Source organism: Pieris brassicae, chromosome 2 (assembly GCF_905147105.1).
Source record: "Pieris brassicae chromosome 2, ilPieBrab1.1, whole genome shotgun sequence".
NCBI lineage: Eukaryota > Metazoa > Arthropoda > Insecta > Lepidoptera > Pieridae > Pieris > Pieris brassicae.
Window position 1 is genome coordinate 4,826,399 of NC_059666.1, and position 22,851 is coordinate 4,849,249.

At 32.7% G+C, this 22,851-nt stretch overlaps 1 protein-coding gene across 2 annotated transcripts in view; it reads right to left on the reverse strand.

Moving 5' to 3' along the window:
* Nucleotides 1–21,954, reverse strand: part of LOC123720223 (octopamine receptor beta-2R) — a 58,148-nt gene extending 36,194 nt beyond the window's left edge. Inside the window, exon 1 of one of the 2 annotated variants that reach the window (XM_045676761.1) lies at nt 21,903–21,954. The gene's annotated coding sequence lies outside the window, so the exon portion shown is untranslated. The remainder of the gene's footprint in view (nt 1–21,902) is intronic. The other variant, XM_045676762.1, reaches the window with a different exon arrangement.
* Between the last annotated feature and the right edge of the window lie 897 nt (nt 21,955–22,851).

Genomic DNA, 22,851 nt, shown 5'->3' on the forward strand with positions numbered 1-22,851 from the left:
TTGTAAATTAATCCATTCACTACTAAAAATGTTGGTATTTATGCAATAAATTCCCATCAACGTAACAATCAGAAATACAAAATGTTATTACATTTCAATGAGTTTTCGGGCACAGCTTTCCATTTAGGGCTTTTGTATACAAACTTTAAAAAAAACGCCAAAGTTTTATTTAGTATTTATAAGAATTACACTTATTGCTGGAATCCCAATGTATATATTTTAAAAGGTTTACTTCTACCTACCTTCTAATAGCATTTTCGGTACGCGATCAGGCAACTCTGACGCGGAAAAACTAAGCAGCTAAGCTAAATCTCCCTAAAAATTGACTTTATTAATTTGTACTATGTCTCATGTCTCATGAACTTTAAAAGGTATTAGAATAAACGGATTCTATTACTTTCTTAGTTTTAATTGAGACATAAATTAGTCATAGACTACAGAGTTAGCAAGCTTTTGTTAATTAAAACGACTCGTACATATACTGTCAGAATTATACTTAAACAAAAATATACAAAATATAAACATACTTTGTACATCTCACTCAATTTATGTGTCATGTAACATAATATTCCTAGTAGTCCCCCGCAAAATATGACAGCCCGCGTATATATATCCTAAAATATTGGCGTAAAATCAAGTAAATCTATGCATGAAAAGAAACACTTGAGCGTCAATTTGACAGGTATTATTTCTGACGGGTAATTTGACAGGCGTGAAATTAGTTGCCAGTCATCATTCGAACTTGTAACGAGTGATGTCGATGTTTTTGGGGTATTTGAAATACTTCGAAATTCCCATTGAATTATAAAATAATGAGTAATTTTTAACATCCTTAAACTGCTTTGCTCCTAGTACTTTGTAATGACGACCGTAGTTTTGCTTTGATAAAAAGAATCAAAAATATCAATTGTATGTTATCCGGCCTTAAAAACAACGAAGGTTCTTCGACGTGTAAATAAAAAAAATCGTTATACCAAGGGCCTATTTTTGATATTTGTCTGAGATTTAAATTTCAGCTCACAACCGGTATGACTCCGGCAATCAACACAGCAAATTCACTAGATGATAACTGCTCGCACAAATAGGTGTCAATCAAAGAAGGATGACAATTGTGGATTTGACTTTGACACAAGAACCGGAGATGGTAGGTGGTGTCTCCGTATAATGGCGCAAGAGAGTTAAATTTTAACCGCTGGCGCGTGCGCTTTAAATATATACGGCATACCGTATTGCATTTACTTTTTTTTTGATTCATCATTGAAGGATCCAGTGTTTGGAGTAAGATACGCCACCGTTGATGGTTTATTCCACTGACACGCGACATTTCACCAAGGGAAGGGAGCATCCTGGATATAGAATTCGGCTACCCAGGCCCACACAATAACCTGAATGAAAAAGCTATTTTAATATTTTTTACTGAAACGCACAACGCATCGACTGATAAACCATAAAAGAAAAACTTGAACACCCAGTTCTAAATACTCCATATATACAGCTAGAAGCTTTGAGCGAAAATAAGCCACGATGTGCATTATTAACATAATTTATAAAAATTAATATATAGTCGCCTGATTTTATTTTCATAACATTCCATTAATCCCGTGATATAACATCATATTTCGGTGTATCCATCCGTAGGTTGAGGATATAATAAATTTCCAATAAATTGTCAATTAAGAAAAAGTTACATCAAACAAAAACGGTCGATTTAAATCTTATTTATTGTTATTATTATTTAAGTATGGACTACAAATTGATGTTATTTAATATATGGCTTAGTTTTATTATTTTCTTGTTCAAGGTATTATTCAATGGGGTATTTCTTGCCAAATGTTCGTGTTTGACGTCAATAAAAGTGCAATGTAATCCTCCTAGTATGTTATTGATATCAGTGAAATTATTTTTGAAAAATGTTTGGTTTTGCTTAGAATTATTTTTCTAATAATAATAATATTTTGAAAATTGTCTTTTGCATTTGAAATAGCTCTTAGGAATAAGATTGCATTGCAAATATTGAAGTGACGTCATTCTTTTAATACATACGTATGAATAATCCAATTTTTTCAGTTCAATGTAACTTATCTATAATTAATTTTATTTATTTAAATTTATAAGGGTTTAAAGCATATTTATTTATTAGTAGTTAGTTTATTGTTTTATACGGATGACAAACTAGTTGGAATGTTCATATAATGTACCAGGAGCGCAAAGAGAGAAGATGGTTGTATAACTTGACGTCTTTACACTGTAGTAACACGTACAAAAAGTTTCTGAAAAGTATGGATCTGTGCCAATTCCGTAATCGTAAAATTATACTATGTTTATTTCTGTTTGACATTTAAAAGGTACGATTAAGGGCTTGTCACAATGTGACAGTTTTGAAATGTAGAACGTACAATGTTGTACAATGTATGAGGCAGCCAAAACCTGTCTAGCTGGTATTTAAAAAAAAATATACCTTAACGAATCGATCGAAATGAAGACCTCTAGATACACACTGTACGCTACCAAGCTACTCTAGAAAAATTAAAACAAGTCGATTCTAATTTGTTTTTTATCTGTGACGTAAGTAAGACCTTTTTTATAGAGGGGCAAAGGAGCCTAAGGGTCACCCAAAGGGACACCAATCGCAGCCCATTTTAGTGGGTGCAGTATTTGACGAAGGACTTTTTAAAGAATTTGAGGTATTATCACCCAGGAAAGACCCCCACCGGAGTCAATCCCACAGTTAGCTAGTTCGCAAAATAAAATGTCTTGTGAAGCGTCTCCCAGTCTCGTATCTCCCAGCTATCAAGGTGATGCGGATAAAAATTTTGAATTTACTTCATCTAAATTAATTCATAGATTTTATTTCACCGGTAATAAATTTGATATTAATTAAATGATAATTACGTTAATTTAAACTAAAATGAATCTTTTCAACTGGACTAACATAGAGTAGAAGTTTATTTTTGATGTTAGTTTTTTTATTAGACAAGGAAGTGTCTCATCTAATGTTTCAAGGACCCGTTGACAAAGAACTCTAAAGTATTTTAGTTTAAATATAAAGTATCCTGCATCTCATTTTATATGCAAATATGTTATCAGTTTTCAGTGAAGTATGATACGGTTAATATGGATTTAATTAAGATTTTTTCTCCGTTCTGGAAAGTTCGAATCCCCAGGGTGAAAATTCGCTAAAGCCCTACGATAAAACGGTTAATATGTATACATTAAAGTTATTCATGAATAATAATTTTGATTATAATTGAATTGAAACACAATCACTCCAACGATCGCTCAGTCTTCGCCATCGAATTAATGTTATTTACATCTAAATTGTTGTTTTAATACAATTAAAGTATTTAAATAACAATTTTGTTTTATTGTAGTTTAGCCTCATAGTTACAAATTTTATCAGTCTTTATTTAAGGTTATATTTGGTGTAAAAACCTTGGTTTTTTTGTTGTGTCTCAAAAGGTTGAGATAGTCAGGATCAGTCTAATTAAAAAAGAGGACAAAGGATACCCTTTTTGTAAAAGGAAAGTAACCATGCCAACACGGCACTACCCGCTTTATAAAAAATAAGTAATTTTTAATAACATAATTACCAAGAAACTATACGACGACGGGTAAATTTTCATAGCATGGTTCAAATCTATTGAGAAACAAGATGGCGCGTGTTCTTTGCTGTTTTATATCTTTGTATTCTTTTATTGAAGCTATTGTAATTCTTTTAAAAACATGATTAAAACATCATTATGTTTTAATCATATAGCATTTATAAAAAAATCAATGGCGCTACAACCTGTTTTGGTCTGGGCAGATAGATAGATAGCAGCTAGATACAGATTTCTGTATCTGTTTCATGATCATTTGTAAATTGAATTGCAAATATCAGCATTCTGTGCCAGATGCACGCCCTCGACTTTTTGGGTCTAAGGCGAGACAGTTTCCTCACGATGTTTTCCTTCACCGTTCGAGCTAATGTTAAATGCGCATATAGAAAGAAAACAGTTTTACAGGATAGCAGGTAGTATAAAAATATTGTTCAGTTAATTTGGCCATGACACATTTTTATCGGTCGAATTTTCTTAGTGTTTAAAGCATTAGTACAGAAATATAACTAATTAAATCCTCCTTTCTTGGCGATTCCTTTAAGGTCTCTGTAGTTTGGCTTTGGAATTCACTTCCCGCCCCTATTCGCTCAGCTCCTGCTCTATCTTCTTTTAAATTTATTCTGTACTACTTACTGACGTGAGACTTATCTTAAATTATCGTGATTTATATGTATTTTTATTTTTAATGTATCATCTTTTTAGTTTAGTTTGTTTTTTTGTTTCCTATTTAGTTCTGTCTTAATAACTGTGTATTACATGTATTTTTGCACTTCTTGCCTATTTTAAGTAATTTAATACTTTTTTTTCTTTACTCACAGTGGTTGCGTGGAAGAGATCGCTCGAACGCGATAAGGTCGCCAGTTGCCCTCCTTTTGATTTAATTATGTTCAATTTTTTTATATTGTAATGTAACGGAGTGTTAATAAATAAATGTTATGTTAAAAGGGTTTATTTCATTATTAAAAAATCTAATTAGTCATATTAGAGTTCGAATTACTAGAATATTCTTTATTAAAGGTTTAGCTTGACATGTTGAGGACAGGACGGATTATTTGCATCTATTCCAAGTACTATGTACCTGACCTTTTTGCACTAAGCTTAGCGGAAACATGCTCTCCAGTCTGAATGTAGCTCGCGAGCTCCAGCAATCACCGATTCCACGAAAGGCGTTTGTATTTTTGGTCTGGTACTTAGTTTTAAAAACGACAGTAATTGCGATTCCGACTTTTTTTATTTTTATAAAACAGGGGGCAAACGCGCTGGAGGTCTTGATGTTAAGTGATACCTCTGCCCATGGTCACTCTCAATGCCAGAGGGCTCGCGAATGCGTTGCCCACCTTTCGTATTTTGCAATTACGATACGATGATGATTACTCTCATTGTCCGTAATGCTGTGTGATGCGATCATGAAGTACAAAACAATTAAACTCGAGTTTGCTATGCTCTGATTATCGCTTTGAGGATATATACCGACGTAGTAGCCAATATATTTGCAACAGGGTCGTGAATACCGAGCATAGGCGGTTTTTATAATCATCTTTGTGTTTGTGCTATATATGTATAAATACTACGAAATATTTTATTTTATAAACCCGCAATTTTCAATTTCTCCCTTAAAGTTATGTCGACATTCACTGAATGTTTCTAGGCCATTCTATACACCCACAGCGGCTTAAAAGAAAAAATAACGGCTGACCTGATTTCATGCTTATGCTAAATATATAGGTCTATGTGGAAAAACTTACATAGGATTTTATTAATTTGTTATGAACTCATGAAGTGTCTCAATGTTTGTGGTAATTTTATATTATATTACGATGAATCTTGAAACTTAGTAACAAAATATTTGTATAAGTTGAATTTGTTTACATTACATCTAAAACAAATGCCTAATTTTGACCACTTAATTAGAAATTTAAAAAGGATTTTCGCTTATTCTAGTATTACGATCTTATGCAAACAGTGAGCCCATGAGTTAGATATTAATACCTAGTCTAAAATCTATACCTACATATTTACTTAAGTCTCAGCCAAAAATAAAATAATATTCTGTTCGAAATGGCCACCTTTGGATTTTATACCGGCCTTTAATCTGTATATCTATATATCGTGGCCATATTCCATAGGAAATTACGCACAGTTTCCAAGGGAAATTTTACCATTACTTGCTCCAAAGATTTTTGAAGAGACTCAATGCCACCGTGTCGTTAAGAGCAGGCCATGTAGAGGACATGGACAGAACTAAACATAGTTTGAAGGCTTACGGTCTGGGCTAGATGAGGACCAGTCTTTAGCTCTTATGAAGTACGGAACGTTGGTTTCAAGCCACGCTTAGGTAGTTCGTGCCTTGTGCAGGTGCAGATTCCTGCAGGAAAGTAGACTTGAAATAACTTTTCTGGTCTTCAAGAGACGAAGTGTTGTTGTATCTGTTGATAGTACGATACATATATATACATACATACGGCTCATACCAAGCATTTGAGTGTCTGGAATATGACCGACGGCTTCATAGGCTCGGCTCCGTGCAAGGCGATCACTGCAATCCTATTTTCTTTAACACTGCATTCCATATTGTAATTTAATAATGAACACGAAAAAAAAAATTAAATGGCGCAAACTCGACAGAAGTTTTAAAATAACATACGTGTTCCAAATTCAAAATAATTAAAAAGTTGAAAAAAAGAAAAGTTTTTATGTAACAGTATTTATGGCCAGACTAGTTACAGCCTAGTACATTGATCAGTCAGTCAACGTCCTAAGACTGAAACGTCTGAATGTCACTCCTCATATTACAAGTTCACAGTTCAAGATAACTTTGTATGCATAAATATTAAATTTATGACCTCTATTCAATTAGATAATCTATATATCAGTAGTGTTGGCCTAGTGGCTTCATCGTGCAACTCTCATACCGTATCGTAGGCTCGATCTCTGGCTAACACATGGTATGGTGAAGTAAAACAACACGAAGAAACCGGCTGACGGCTGATCAACTGCCTGTTTATAAAATATAATGACCAAAATAACTAATGGATTTGAGGCCGTATAGGGTTATACCGCCACTGTTTTGTTATTATTATTGATTTTGTAAAGACCCTTAGGGAAGGAAAAGAAAAGGAAAAGGGAATTCTATACAATTAATGTTGAATTTTAACTGCCCACTGAAGTATTTCCGAACCAATTTAACTAAGGGTCCGTTAAGAAAAGAGCGGACAAATGCTTAAAAGGCCGGCAACGCACTTGCGAGCATTCTTGAAATGTCTGGGTGTCCATTGGCGGCTGTATCACTTAAAATCAGGGCTTCCTGCCCGTTTACCGACTGTTACATTAAAAAAACTATATATGTTCTAATACTTTATAATATTATTATACATTAGATCGACAAAGCCAAATATTAAACAGGTATTTAAGGCTGAAACATAAAAAGTACAATCCAAAATATCCTATCTAACCTAAAACGTTCTAAAATTTGCCTTAAATCTAGATTAAGCTATATTTGCTAGTTCATTCACACAGCCACTCATTCTCTGGTTTATCTGACGTCAATTGAGGCGGAGTCCGTATTATTTTTATCTACCTTAGTTTCAATTAGACGCAGAAGGTTTATTAAAACCAATATATATTTGTTATAGCATAAAAGGCCGGCCTAAAGAGCGCTTGGGGGCGGTAACACGTAACACTAGGTGATCCCCTGATCATTTGTTCTATTAAAAGGTTACTCTTCTGTCGTAATTACTTACAATATAACCTAATATACAGACGAAAGGATGACTTCGTAATATAAATGTTTATTCAAATCATATTTAACATTGGTATATTTAAGATAATGTATAATTTTTATTTCCGAATATTATATAATTCCTTATTGATTAATTAGTGGTTAATTAATAAGAAGGTACAATCTATGTATATTATTTGTATAATTTATTCGTATATTTAAGTATATATGCTGTCAGATTTATGCTATCTAAGCCACTCAGAAATGCACGAAATGTACTTACTAAGGAAAAGGAGTTTGAAAAATTCAATTCCTAAAGAGATAAAGTAAGGATGAAAGGAAGAAATTCGACCAATTTTGAAAGTGCAGAATGGCTCGCGCTTAAGTTACTTAAATATAGCTTATCGGAATAGCCTTGTTTCCTTTAGGCGTTTGAATTTCTTATACCACAAATATACATGTTGTAATATGTTTGTGTCCATATTTTGTTTTTAACTAGCTTATCCCTTTGTTTCCTTTTGATGTCTTTGTTTATTTCTTCTCGCGTGTAGTTTCCCTACCTTTTGCTTGAAACTGGCATAAAGTTAAAACTATTACCATAATATATAAAAAATATACGTGCTTGTGGAAGTAAACCTCCTTAAGTGGAGTTAGAGGTAACTACAGAAAGGAGGTACCAAACTTTTGTCGCTTCTCTCTATAGACGGAAAAATAAATTTTTTTTAAAGGTTTTTATTTATAGCTTTAAAAAATCACGTCTGTTCAGTATCAGTATTTGGAAAAACAGAAAACGAATATTATTTATAGTTTATACAAAATAATGATTGTGCTATTGTAATTATAAAAATATTAATATTGAGATAAAAGGAAGTTTAATATTGTTACTATACTATACATATTTCCTGGTGGAAATATGGTGCAAAGTAAAAAGTTAAATATTGCTATGAACCTTCTCTGACATGGATACAGTTTACCAGTATTTTTAACTGCATAAAATCACTATAAAATTGAGTAGCATTATGCCAAACATCAAAAGAATTAAAAAAACCAATTTTATCTCGATTCTACAAATGGGGTCAACATTCCGAAGGGATTGAAAAACTCTTGCATTGCCAAAGATCGGGGACAATTCATCAAACGGCTTATATGTTTGGGGAATGATAATAGTATATATTGGCCATCAGCCACGGATATAAAGTGGGGACAGGTTATTTTGGGAGCATTAGTTGATACAGTGTTTGAAATTTTAAGTTGCGAAACGTAATATTTATGCATTTCTTTTTTGAGTACGAAATATTGAATGTTTACATCCAATGGTTAAAAAAATATTGACCATCTTTCTGAGAGGCTGGACTATATGTCCTGTCACCAGCTTTTTATAGCAAAATTGAGGTTCTTTTTTATATAATAGGGATAAACCCCCAAAAGTAAGTAAGATAAGTCATCGCAGCTCATGAACACCGACTTTAGTGGATGCGTTGCCGGCCTTTGATATGCTTTTTTTAAACAGTTGGGGTTCGTATCTCGTACCCCACCGGGAGTCGATTCCACAGTTTATTAGTTCGTCATATTCAAGCGTTGTACCTAGCTAAATTGTCGTTAATACTCTGTACGAAAAGTTATCAATTTATTTAAAATATTTATTAAATGTACATATGTATAATAAAACTGTTTCTTTGATTGTTATTATTACAAATAAAATCATAAATAAATTAATAATGTTTCATTGCAATACTGATATGAAGAACGATCGCTTGTGCTTGCGTTTGTGTTTTTCAACACTGTTTAATTTATTAACTGTTGTGGGGTGACAGAAAACGCAAGGTTGAATTCAGGGCCAGTTTTAGTTTCCATCGGACATTGCACCTGTTATGTAGATGACTCAATATAATCATTGATCTAATTATGTATTACTAAAACAGCGATTTTAGTATTACCTCTTTAATAATAACTTGCACCTATCAATACAATCTATATTAATATATGTAAGTATTTCCGTATTTTTATTTTGTATAAATTGTCTTTTTATTATAAACACTTATTTGTATCTATAATTTAGAAGTATACACACAACTGAAAGTTTAGAACAATGTGCACCAGTACAATGTATTTGAAAGTACAGTCAGTACGTGTTAGCCTATTGGCATCAGCGTTTGGCTCTCTTCCGTGAGATCGTAGGTTAGAGCCCCTTGATGGACTTGCATCAACACTAGCTCGAACGATGAATGTATCAGAAAGGAGGCTGATTTAATTTCCTATTAGATTGAGAAATGATTTTGAAACAAATACAGAGATATGAAAAAAACCTTACAAGGTTATAGATTTTTTTAATACAATGTAAAAAAAACTAATAAATATTGTTAATTTTTACGTTAACAAAACATTATATATTGACATAATCAAACCTGCCATTTAACTAAGTAAGTACACGTCCACTCCATTAGTTACAAAGTTACTGATACTCTAACTTCAAACACCTAAAGTTTGTATATGAAGTACCTGTTACAACTTTCAACTGATCGACTTTAAGGACACTGCTACACAACGCTTTATTCTGAAGCAACTTGAAACTACGCTTTTGAATTTAATTTACCAGAATTTTAATATATCATTAATAACAATTATATCTGTTGATATTAGGTACATTACAGTGTAAGAAGAAATGACTTTGGCAAAGACTTAAGAACGAAAAGTATCCCGACATGTGGAGAATGATAGTGTGTACAAGTTTAGATTTATGAGACACCAGATAAAGTTTCCTATTCTACTCGAATTGAATTTTTCCTTACTCGATTCTAGATAAGATTAAATTAAATTTTCTATCATTTGTAACATGGCAAGATTTCAGAAGAATATATTTATATTGTCTCGTTTAACATAATTGAACAATAAAGCTTAAACTAAGGATATTTATTTAAATTTTTTGTCAAGCTTTCAGATTTTTTGTGACCAAAGCGTTTTTCTTTGCATACATAATAGGTGTGATATTATCCTTTATTTTTCTTTTTCAACCGTTCTTCAAGTACATTTGACAACGGGAGCTAAATATACCATATTTAGCATTCGTTTTAGGGTCCCAAAATATGAGTTTTAAAACATAGACTTTTTAGTATCGTGAGAAATGAAAAGCTATATGAATTTTCTATTAAAAACTTTCAGGCGCCGTGTCTTCTTTGCAATTTAGAACTAACTCACTTACTCGCTGCCCATTACTAAGGTAATTCAGTCACAAATTAAATTTGTGGAGCACTGTTCTCTCAGTGATTTTCACTTCAGGATATCAGGTACGCTCTGAAATGATTTTGTATTATACCAAAGACAATAAAGAAATAGTGGTCAGTGCGCAATATAATACTTAACATATTTTTCGTTCTTCAGTATGTATTTTCATTATAAAGCATTTTAATATTAAAAAGAATCGTGTTCACTGTTCACTTAGTAGTTAGTGAGCGACTCTGAATCCTGTCGTGCGTTCGCATAACGGTTGTGGACCAATAGATTTATCTTTCTATGTTCGCACTTAACACTAGCTTCTATAGTAAAGGCAAATATCACGAGGAAACCGGTATGTTTACAAAAATGTACAATGTCAGGCACAGAAGGTTGATACATCTACTTATCTAAGAAAATAATCCATCTGCGAGCAAGACGAATACAGATATAGATTTTTAATTATTATTATTTTAATATTGAAAACATGTATATGTTTATTTGATATGTCATGGCCCTTTTGCTTTAATCTTCAATTTAGACTAGGCAAATAATAATAGTCTTTCATAGTTCAAAAGCGTGGCGATTCCCTAAATCATCACTTATGGTGGAATTATACCACGATAGTATTATGGCCAGACTCGGTCACTCTCTTCAGCATTTTATAAGCAAATTTAATAGCATTAATTTATTTTGAATTCTGTACCTACTACGTACGTGAGCAATAAGTAAAGACCGAAAATATTTTTTTCTTTTATTTAAAGCATCCCTTCGACCGAGTATCAGTTGATCCTTACAGTATTAAGTACATACGTAAGTTTTGATCCTCCGAGCCGGAACTCGATGCAAAATAATCCGAATATCACAGATTCATATTAATTTGTTTAGAAAAGTGTGCCATGAAAAAATAATTTAACAATTTCAAGGTTGGCTATACGTATATCATTAAATTATGTTGAATGGATACTAAAAAGTCTTTATTTAATAATACATTGAAGGCACATAGATTTTCTTTTTAAATGTCAAACGACGCATCGCAATTTTCATTCGTGGGCAGATAATGTCAAGGCAGCCCCCTCAGGGCACAGTATTTGCTACTACTTAATTGGTATGACACAAAGGAGATAATTCACTAGTTAGAACCCTTGAATTGATCTGTTTAGAATTTTATTATTTTATAAAACATTTAAAAATCTTATTTAATATAGCGTGAGTTGTATAAATAATGTAACCATCGATAAATTTGCGGTATTCGTTAAATCATCTACGTTTTTAACTAAGTACACAAGTGATGTACCGTGCCAACAAATATTTGTCGGGAATAGAAATTAGAACATATGCATGCGCTAAACTAAGAGTTGGGGAGTCAAGCGTAGAATTAGGGCCTTACTTGAGCACGTCAGAAGGGGGAGGGAGAAACCTTGCCCCTGTAATTTACACCTATCATATATGAACACTTAATATAGGGGACTGAGTTGAAGGCTTCCCATCAGATTAGAAAAAGAATTCGATCCTCAGAAAAACTCTAGTGCCTCAATCACTCATAGTGTGCACTTGCTTTGTCTTTCTGTTCCCATTTCCCATATCACTAAAATGGAAAGTTTTTAATAAACTTTTATTGATGTAGATCCCAATGATACTTTAGTAACTGCACACTTACCAATCCGGGCTCCCCTACAATAAGCCATAAAGGCGGTTACTATTAACCAAATACATAATGTACTCATCGCTCTTAGCAAACCTCAAATAGTGCAGTCCCAATGGACACATAAATTTGCGAGCAGTATCGACTAGTTAGTGCAGCTAATTATCTCAACAGGGAATAACTGGGAACAGCAACTGTCTAAATAACAAGGAATTAGTAATTTTGTTTGCGCAAAGTTAAGTATTAGCATACAGTGTCCTATTTTGAATTTAGAATTGTTTACCCAAAATTTGATTTGTTTAATAGTATCTACTCTGTCATGTATTCGCATGTCTAGAGATTTAAAAATGCTTCAGCATTATTTTTTTTTATAGGGGAGCAAACGAGCCTAAGAGACTGTATAAAGGAAGTCATCGCAGCCCATGGACACCAATTTTTAGTGGGAATATTGCCAAGCTTTGAGGGAGGGACTATACCTTTGAATAGTTAGAAGTCGTATCTCTCAGACAAGACCCCCGGGAGTTGATGCCATAGTTCACAAAAGTTCGCAAAATAAAGTGCCCTGTAAAACGGGCTGTGGAAGACTGTCGGGCGTCAAGATGATGTTAGTGAAATTTTGCATTGATACGGCTCGGTGTTAAAACAAGGCAGAAGTGATCAACCCAAATAATTCTTCAAACACTCATCATAATACACTCTATAGAAACAGACACAATGTCTCTGCGTAGAGAAAGAGAATCAAGCCGTTGGAAATTGACAATTCGAAAACTGCTTTTTCTTAATTTGGTTAAATGGACGAAGCTGGTATTTGGGCCAGCCTATAGATGTGACCCTAATTCCATAGAAGGTACTCAGGAATACATTTTTTTCTGCGCCCTCAAAGCAGGATTATTCTTCACCACGACAATGCTTCAGCGCACTCCGCAATCGGAATGTTGAATATTTGACTATGGCAGGTATCTAGATAATGAGTCATTCGCCATACAGTCCTGACCTGGCGCCCTGCGACTTTCATTTATTCCCAAGAAGTAAAGATAAAATTCAAGGTATTCGCTTTACGAGCCTTGAAGATGCGGTGAAATCCTACGTAAATGGCAAAGAAGAGACCCCTAAGCATGAATGTACCCACTGCTTTCCTCAGTGGCTCCATCGAATGCGACGATGTGTAGAGAGGAACGGAGATTACTTCGAAAAACCATAAAAATATTGGCAACTTTCTACATTAAGCAGTTTTTCATTTTCTAAAAGTGTTCAGTGTTACCTAGTTATTGATAAAATACGCAGTAAAAGAATACAACTACCTATATAAAAGAATAGGCCACAGTTAGTTAAGGATATATATTTTCAATAAACAAATGTGAAAAAAATTAATTCCACAGAACTTAATTGAGCTCTGCCACAATTACATTTTTAAACATTACATTATTTAAAATCGAGTTTATAATACTACTGTTCTTGTATAATTACTGTTTAAATTTATTAGTTTTGTTGAATATTGAAAACTATTTATATATTACTAATTTAGATACCCAACAGTTTATGACAATGATCCGCTAATTTACAATCGCGGAAATTTGTATCAGAATTAGTATTTGCGAATAACTAAGATTAATTGAAAGTGGTACACATCAATGGTGATGGAATACATGAAAAGAGAGCGCATTGAGTGGCCGCGCACTGATCTATTGTATATAATAGATCATTTCTATGTTCTAATATAATTGATGTAAAAGTGTTAAGTTTGTGACATCGATGTACACTTTTACATATTATTTTTAATGTCATAATTTTAGGTATTTATTTGAAATTATAAGCAATTTTGATGTCTTGTATAGACTTGATAATTACAAAACTTATAAATAAAACAATACCAAAGTCACGAACACACAATAAATTTCAACACTTTATGTAGCCGTTTAATTTTTTGAATTTTAATTATAAACTTACAGAAGATTAACGAAATTAAATATATATATATATGATGAAGTGATGAAATTTATTGTGCGTTTGAGGATTCGAGAACTGTTTGTGCATAACAATTGACTAAGTGTCGATAACCAGACCAGATTTTAAAGTCTGCAAACGTAGTATACCAACAACAATTTTATTTATCAGTAAAGTGCACCCAGGTGGAGCTGCGTTGGACATAAAATTCATTTTAAAAAAAGGTTTTCCACCAACAATGGTCGACGATTTTAACCCTGCATTTTTCCTCCAAGATTTAGTACAAAATGCGAGGATTTCTTTGTATTTCGTCTCAGAATGCAATATAATTGGCTGTTCCGTCTTCGGCTTCGCGGTCAACAATGAGTTTCAACCACCATTAAACAAATCAAAGAAAATGTTAAGAGATGTCAGTATATATTTAATATAACATTGTAATATAGCTTCTTAAAAAGAGACTATAATATCATTAGCAAGGCATGGCATTAACAAAATCAGAATACAATATCGATTTAATAAAAAATATTTACGTAACTAATCTCTATATTATATACCTTCAGATTATAAAATTATGTGTATATATATATATATATTATTAAAATATCAACACATAAATATTATATTTAATTTGAGTAGATAATACCTAAAACATCACATGTTTTTAAAAAAAACATAATGTATTGTGTGTAGTGTAGATACGGGAACTCAAATAATAAATAGATAATGAAGTCTTTCATATTAAATGAAATTATTGAGAATAAATCGATTAGAAAAGACAATAAATCGATACTTTACTAGAAGTTCATAATGGTAATTCTTTTCTTAGTTTAGATAAATGCGCTATGATTAGATCAAATTCAGTTAGTCAGAACCTACCTAATTTTAAGAATTATTGTAATGTTTAGTACCTTAATTTCAATGTAATCAGAGGACATATTTTCAAAATCCCGTTCCTGTTCCGCTTATATATATATATTACAAATCACTTTAGCGTACAGCGTAAATATAATTTCACCCGTTAAAGAAAGGAGTTCTTACATAAAACAACTTTGGTATTTATACATAAAAAATAGTTAATAATGTTCATGACATTTGTTTCTATATATTTTTGTAACCATATCCCCACAACATTCGCAAATAGCTTTTGAATTACGATAAAATACAGCTAAAGTGCAATACAGAATGCGCCCGTATGCGATATCTTGAATGGATTCAAAGCGACCGGAAACTGACTATCTCGTTAGTGGTACAATCGAGGCCGTGACTCACCTAAGTGTGGTCAATTTTATCTATGGTAAATTTTATAAACGAACTGGCTGTTTGGGATCGAATGGCATTAAAAAAACAATTGAATAAAATAATTTATTCCCCTAGATATTACGGTTTAAGATATGTATTTCTCATTAAGAACATTACAACATTCACTTACATGAGAAATATACTAATACAATAGTAATTATGCTTATGCATACGCTTATGAATTAATTAACACAACATTACAACAGCAGGCGAGAAACAAGACTGTTTAGATAAAAATATAGTTTTTTTTTAACACAACACAGAAAAAGCAAACACTTTAAAAGATAACAATAAAACAACAACAAGGAATAATAAAAAGTAATTTAACAAATAAGACATAAATCTATAATTTATGTTCAGTCATAAAGCACGCCAAACGTCACTTATTGACAGGTTAAACTTTAAACAAAACATATTATTTTATATATAAATAATATAAGCTAATAAATACTTTTTGTTTCTGTAATTAGACCTATTTTGAACAAGATACACCTTGTTTATTATATTTTGAGTCGTATTTAAAATATATTTATTAATATTAGAAATTCAGTTTGATTTGTTTTCCTTCAATTTAGTGTATAAAAGTAGGCTAAAGCAAAATAAGTGTATCAGATTCAAATGAATTTGAATATACACTTATTTACATATTAACATCGTCGGGTTACAGTTTTATGAGTATTGTTTTAAGTGAATTCTCAATTGAATCACGTCTATTATGGCATTATACCATGTAAAATGTAAAATGTATAGTTTTCGGCAATAATTTAATCCGTATACACGGTATTCAAAAATATTTTTAAGATTCTTATATGTAAAAAAACTGAACTAGGAATGCAGATAAAATTACGTAATAAATATTTCAATAGGCAAGCCATGTTGTATCCTTCGAAACTAAATGAAAATATTTCCAACTAAACTGATCCTGAATATTTGAGATGTTTGTATTTTATGTAACCAACTAAACTGTTGGTGGTACCACACACAGGACTGTTTATGTAAGCTGTGGACTCTTTTACTGTTATTAAATTAATTTTACGTAATTAGGTATGAACCGCTTACGCTATATATCAAAGGATATTATGTTTGCGTAAGTGTCTTAGGATTGACTAAATTCCTTTTTGATTAATTGAAAATATTTGATAAAAAATTAAGTATAAAATTGTTATTTGAATAATTTTTGCACTATTTATATTTAACTCAAAGTTTCTTCTTTTTCGCTACTTTTTTAATGAAAACGTGCTTGTTTTTTTGCTAGTTCTTCATGCTATGTTCTTGATTCGAGAACTGGTCGTAAATATAAATTTTAAATAATAATTATAATTTTTACTAAATTTGAATGCATTATTGTATTATATAAGTAGAATATAAACTGTTTTTTTTGAAGTTTTAAAATTTTTGATCTATAAATATCTTCTTCAGAGTTCAGAGAATAATGACTGTAAGTAAAGTGTGCTTTGATTTTGATTGAGAATGATCATTTATTAATATTTGTCGACCAATATGTGCCAATCTAATGATCCACGAAGAAGCATATGATGAACGTAATTTGTTACGATAACCAAACTATCTAATAAAGAATGTATTTGGCGATGTGTATATTGTCTATTATAGACGTAGCCATTATTAGAGCAGAACATAACGTAAGGATAGCGCAGCACAATCGGAGCACAATAGGCATTATTTAGGTCGGAATGTTCTGGAGTTGTTAATACTTTAATTAAAACGGTTTACGATATAGTTAGGATTTTAATATAATAAGTGTGGAATAAAAAAACTGTGGCACTTCAACCTTTTTGGTCTAGGACTAAGACTTCTGTGTCTGTTTTTGCGATCATTTGTTTTTTTCCAATATGCATTCAGTTCATGACACATGCCGTTAAGTTATATAGTCTCAGACATGCGTTTTTCTCGATACTTTTCATCACCGTACAAGCAAGTTGTTAACGCGTACATCGTCCTTAGCGATGTATTGTTGAATGCTATGCAAAGATAATATTTGAATGTCCCATATATATCCTAGATTTTTATATGTGGTCGGAATGAATGAAGAAGTGGGGGTAGAACAATTTGAATAGCAAAGGTCCTGGGGTGAGTTAATTTCACATATATCTGAATATATCAATCAGATGAAAATAATATAAGGAATAGAACTTTATTAAGATTTGTTTGATACTGTAGTATAAAGAACTATACAGATGGCGAAATTTTTACTTTATTTTTTAAATTAGAGTTCGGAGATTTAAATTCTATTAATTCAAATTAACAAAAACTAATCTATCTGATTAATTAATTATCCATTTTCAATAAAACCTGTATAGCTAATGATAGAACACTAGATATTAAAACCACAACTTTTATTTAGGTCGGATTTTATAGAGCTGATATAACAAATACTTCGATAGTATGTATTTTTTGTTATGTTTTAATTTTGTAATATTTTTTTATTACTTTATTTATATTATACTATATATAATATATAGTTTAGAGCAATTAGGCCTAGTGGCTTCAAAGTACGACTCTCATAGCTGTAGTCGCAGGTTCGAACCTTGTTCACGAACGGACGTTCTGTCTATGAAGATAAAAACATCGCGACGGATCCGGCATGATAGACCTCAAAAGCCAACAGTGTGTGTCAGATATGCTGATCATCAACTAACCTAGTAGAAATAATCGTTCGATTTAGAAATCTGACTGCGCGGATTTAGAACTGGGCGCCACTGTTTCATTTTGGTTCATAAAGATTGTATACGTAAGTGAAAGCTTAAAAAAATCAAGACTATCTGAATGATCAAACTGTGTGAATGATAAGTTGTATCACCTCTAGACATTCCGTTAATAGCTTAAGCTGTTGGCTATGCCGAAACGCATAACGATTTACATAATATTTGTTTCCAAGTCAAATCCGTTTACTAGAATCATTAGTATGGTAATTAATAGTGCATACAAAAAACGATTGTATGTTATTATAACGTTGTTGTCGAAAATGAAATACATTAATAAACAATCCATATGTCACCTCCAAAGTTTAAGAGAACTGATTCATAAATACCTAAAAAGTTCGTAACAAAAAATATTTTCTTTAATATAATTTAATTCGATTGAAAGATGTAGTTGTATGCGAGCATGCTCTTAAAGTCTGAGAATAGGAAAAAGGGGCTCGCTTGCTGGGGGCTGGAGAATACGGTAGGTGCGGAAGCATTCGAAGCCCAAATCATGGAATTATTAATATCGTCATCAAATGATTTTTCTTCCTATCCTATAGGTTATTAATCAAAATCTCTTCGTTCGGTAATCAAAATGATAAAGATACCATTATTAAGTGTTAAATATCCACTTAAGTACATAATTTATTAGTAATATGATAATGGAACTATTGGACGAGCGAAATTGGGCCCGAACTAAAGGGATCTTTTCGGCAACTATTGGTTAATTACACAACAGTTTCCAATTAAGGTAATCATTCGCTTCGCTTGACTGCGTATTTAATTTACATCTATTTAATTAAACGTCAGATATCAAGTTTACCCGAATTCGGAAATCCTTAGAAATATTAGTTATGTGTTTTAGATGGTATGTCGGCCTAGTGGCTTCAGCGTGCGACTCTCCCTGAGGCCGTAGGTAAAGGTTCCCCGTATGTAAACACTCATATGGTGAAGAAAAACATCGTTAGACTGAGACTCTGTATCACAGAAGACACAGAAGGCCTACTGCAATCATAAAGGCATGCTATTTGTCTATTGAACAAAACAAATGATCGGAAAATAGGCCTAAAAGGTTGGGCCGCCAGTAAAACAAGTGTGGAGCGTTTGCGCCACATTATCATGTGATCAAACGTAAGCTAATATTCAATACTTTATCATACAACGACAATTTAGTCTACCGCTAAGCTATTTTTAAGTATTCTATCAAAAGCTCAGGGGTTATAGAGGTCATTGGTCCTTCGGGTCCCAGTAGGGAAAATTTTTCTAGAGAGAAGACTCCGGTCACGTGCATAACCATTATGAAAAATTATGAGGAAAATGGGCCCAGGTGTCTGTCTCGTGGTTAGGTTGTGGGATAAAGTATGGATAATATTTTAAGTTTGGCTATAAAGGTACATTTTAATTGTCTCTGTATCGTCCTATTTTTCGTTTATTCCTGAAGCTGACCAGTAACAAAAATAATAAAAAAAATATTTTATCCTTATCGTTCGGAATTCAAATTTTATGACTAATTGTCGTGCTATCATTAGATAAGTGAATGACAAATTAAAGGTAGTAGAGCCTTAAAACTCATACATAAAAAACTCGAAAATATAAAATATGCTTTTCCGATTTCAGTAAGGCCTATTGCTACAAAGCGAACGGTCGTAGTATCGATTTTGCCAACCAGTTTGTGGCACGATTCGAAATTCAGAGCGCTCCGGTCTTTAAAACTACACTTACGTAATTTGAAGTCTTATATTTTACTGCGGTAAAGAAAAACAGAGAGAGAATAAACTTGTATTTGGTTTCGTTAGTATAATTTCAACTTTGTAAATAAATCGTATTATGCTAATAAGTTTTGGCAGAAATTTTGAAGTACAATACGTGATGTAAATTATAGACTTTAAACACCTTCAACGTTCAACGTGTATTTTATAAAGGTAAAATAAAGTACTTATAGCAGTGTTGGCGTAGTGGCTTCAGCGTGCGACTCTCATCCCTGAGGTCGTAGGTTCGATCCCCGGCTGTGCACCAATGGATTTTCTTTCTATGTGCGCATTTAACATTAGCTCGAACGGTGAAGGAAAACATCGTGAGGAAACCGGCTTGCCTTACACCCAAAAAATCGACGGCGTGTGTCAGGCACAGAAGGCTGATCACATACTTGCCTATTCGATTAACATATGATCATGAAACAGATACAGAAATCTGAGGCCCAGACCTAAAAGTTTATAGCGCCATTGATTAATTGTAAGTACTTACAACATTTGAATTTATTTTATTAAACTTTCAAACAATATCGCCTCCGGGGCATAAACATGTTACCTTCAAAGACGTTATCTATACCATACGTCTGTAACCACAATATATAGCATTTTTGCACCCGTTATATGAGAGAACGCCTTCCGTCGTTTTAAGGAGAATATTTAAAATTGGAATTCCCAGAGGCGGGGAATATTAACGTAGGAGTTACAACTAGGTCGACAAAAGCTTACTGCAAGTAATAGAACACAGTTTATGCACCAATGGCCCTTCTGTGTCTATTTAATCTGTGCTTTATAGGGTTGTCAATTTAAACGTTATATGAAAGGTACAAAGGACAGTGAGGTGCATTGAGGTTCTTGCTTGTCTGCTCACAATTATACTAAGAAGCTAGACCTGTTACTAAAAGCTAGACTTCCTTTGCTTTTGTCTCTCACGAAGCATAATTTTGTATTATTTATATCTAAAGAGCGTTCAAGAGCGTCGCTAAGCTTATTTTATTATACGTATACGCATACGTTATAAAACTGAAGTACATTTGCTCAATTGCCAAAAGTTTCCGCAGCGTACTATGTCGCATAGGGATTTTATTGCACTTTTTCACACCTTGGTTTATTTTTTTATATATTCTACAGCCTTTGGTTCACCAGGTTCTCTTCCTTCCCTTGCCATTCTCGCAGTTTCTAACTTGGATTTGCCAAAGATCTGCATAACTCCAAAATCAAGGATGGTCGCGAAGTGCGGACTGCAGATAGTTCAAAATGGCTATGCCAGCAGTGAACCCGCACTGACAAGGCAACTTATAAACTTAAATAGAACTAATCTCAAAACAATGATATTTACAATTACGGGCCATTGTCTCGTTAATAAACATATTTTTGTCCTAGGCGTAACAGACAGCTCCATGTGCAGAGGCTGTTTCAGCGCAGAAAAATCAGTCACCCACGTAGTCCTGGAATGTGAGGCTGTGGCAACCTGCAGAAATCCTTGGAACAGTAAGGTCGCTCTGTGAAGGACTTAGACTGGCTTAGTTAGCCAGGAAATTACTCACAACGGACCTCTTGAGAGTCTAAGTGCGGAACTGAGTCCACAAGCCAAACCAAACCAGCTGGTCATCATCAGAATCCTAATAGTGAAAGAATTTTTCTAAAGTAAATCTTCCTCTTCATATTCTTAGAACACAAATGGAAATTGAAATATCTAAACTTGTATACAATCTAGAAGAAGCTATTTCATTGACTTTGTTGTGTCTAAAGTAATATCTATTTACTTTTAGGTTCTCGATATTGGTCAGTTTTAGTACCAGTAACTCATATACATACCATATATAATGCTGATTATCGTAACTGACATATACTTGTCTGTATGAGCTATTATCATACAAAACAACTAACAACAAAATATTATTTTTATAAGTGCAACCGTTCCAAAGTTCCAATTGTAATATTTTTTTATGCGTACTCAAACTTAATGCAGAGGGGTTTAGGGGTAATTTGTAAGGGTATCTTTGAAAACTAATATTTTATTTAGGTCGTACTCACCATAAATCTTCACGACTCAATAGCTCGATACAAGCTCGTTTCCTGAAAAGAAATACGTTTTTATTCTTATGTTACTATTGCTTTACTAATGGTTTTTGTACTTCAAATAATACAGTTGATACGTAAACGGTCGGGTTTGTAATAGTTTATATTCTCAAATAAAATAAAATAAACTAATATTAAAACCAACACTGGATGTCTTAAATTACCTAATTATGTCTTAACTAAATATTTCGAAGCTCTACACATGAGTAAAACATATGTTTGAATTTAACGTACAAAATGTCAATTGTCACACTTGTGGTGGTCTTAAAAGCAACGAAGCGAGATGTTATGTAATTCCCATACAATTACTTCAGAACAAGAGCTTTTGTATTACAGCAATAATGTATACGCATTGAGTACGTGTAGCCAATTACATTTTATTACAAATTAAAATAAAACTAATATATTTAATTTCCTTACACGTTTGCTACATAGCTAAATCTATTATTAGATAACAACCCTACATAAAATTCTTGGAACATTTTGATTAATATTGGCCGTCTGACGCCATAATCTGGATTAGCGCCAATTAAGTAGATCGAAGTTCAGAAGCAATCGTAAAATAACAACGGGATATGCCCTCGTTCGTTAATGGATATATCATTGAGGAACACGAAGCTGTCTATTTGTATAGAGTATGCACTGAACCAAGGCTATATATATATCTTTCTGGGAAAACAGTAAAACAAATAATTTAAAGAGATGGGACTAGAAATACTTACATTAGGAAAGGGACAAGGATAGAGGACGTTACAAAGTATTCGAAAGGACAATAACACCAAAATTACCCAAACAGGAATAGTATAAGAGATGGAAGGATGGAATAAATCTGGTTGTAGGCATGGTTTGGTCAAGAGTAGGGCGTGAAAGAGCAGCATTTAGTATGAAATTTACTGTGTTAGTA